Source organism: Giraffa tippelskirchi, chromosome 5, assembly GCF_054371585.1.
Source record: "Giraffa tippelskirchi isolate mGirTip1 chromosome 5, T2T-mGirTip1v1.2.pri, whole genome shotgun sequence".
In the NCBI taxonomy this organism is placed as follows: domain Eukaryota; kingdom Metazoa; phylum Chordata; class Mammalia; order Artiodactyla; family Giraffidae; genus Giraffa; species Giraffa tippelskirchi.
In genome coordinates, this window is record NC_137279.1 from 183886848 (window position 1) to 183888154 (window position 1307).

Genomic DNA, 1307 nt, shown 5'->3' on the forward strand with positions numbered 1-1307 from the left:
ATATCCTCACTAATTTTAGCCTTCTGTTTCAACTGGGATTCTTCAACCATCTGAATAATCCTAGCCCCCAAAGTTGGTATTGCTTCCCTGTAGTTGGAGCCAGTGATTGCATGGATGTGTGCAATCTTACAACAGAGTCTCTGAGTACTTAATTAAGCACTTGGTTTGGGTTGCAGTTCCAGCAAGAATGAGAGGTCATTCTGATCATTTTCATTATTTTCCCAGGGTCAGAGTATGTGAGCTCATACTAAAAGTCAGTTTCAATTCCCTTTTTTCTTATTTGAGATATAAAAGAAAAAAATCTTTTCTTCATCTATTTATGGATGCACCCACTAGGGGAGGAAGAAGGATGAGCAGGGGTACTACAGACTCAACCAAAGATACTACAGTCATTTTGCAAAACCTGGAAGCGAGGAAGCAGGATAGAAAGAGATCTCTTGAGGGACAGAAAACCAGGCATGAAACTAGATGTCTGTAACCTCCAAATCTAGCACTTAAACTGTAAATAGAAGAGATCCCCCATGTTTCAGAAAGCTGAGAACTGGCTTAAAGCACAAAGAGTTTACTAGAATATTGTTGATGCCCAGAGTCCAAATCTTGCTAAAGGAAAAGCTCTGATCCACCTTCAAAACATTTGAAACCAGAAGTAAACTGAGTCTAAGTAGAGCTGCAACAAACCTGAGACCCAGCTCAACGCTAGATTAGATTGACTAATTTCCCCTACATCAGTGACTTGACAAAATGGGGTTTGCCCTTTTTATTTTTTATTTTTTAAACTTATGTCTTTATTGGGCTGTGCCGGGTCTTAGTTGCAGCATGTGGGATCTAGTTCCCTGACCAGGGATTGAACCCAGGCCCCCTGTAATGAGAGCTCAGAGTTTTAGCCACTGGACCAGCAGGGAAGTCCCAGGTTTGCCCTTTTTAATTTGTGTTGGTTTCTACAGTCCTTTTACACAAAAACATATAATTAAAAATTATGATATATATAATGAACCAAAAAGTGACCCATGGTCAAGAGTGGGAATAGTGCTAGAAGCAAATGAAGTGATAATTCAGATTTTAAATAATCAGACAAGGACTTTAAAATAGTTATGATCAATATGTAAATGTTCTAGTGGAAAGGTGGATAAAATGCATGAACAGATGGAGAATTTTAGTAGAAAGGTGTAAACTCTAAAAAAAAGAACCAAATGTAAGTGCTGGAAATGAAAAATTAGATATAAAAAATGCAGAATGTGTTTTGATGGGTTTAACAGCTGACCAAACACAGCAGAGGAAAGAATCAGATGCTTGAAGACAGGTCAGTA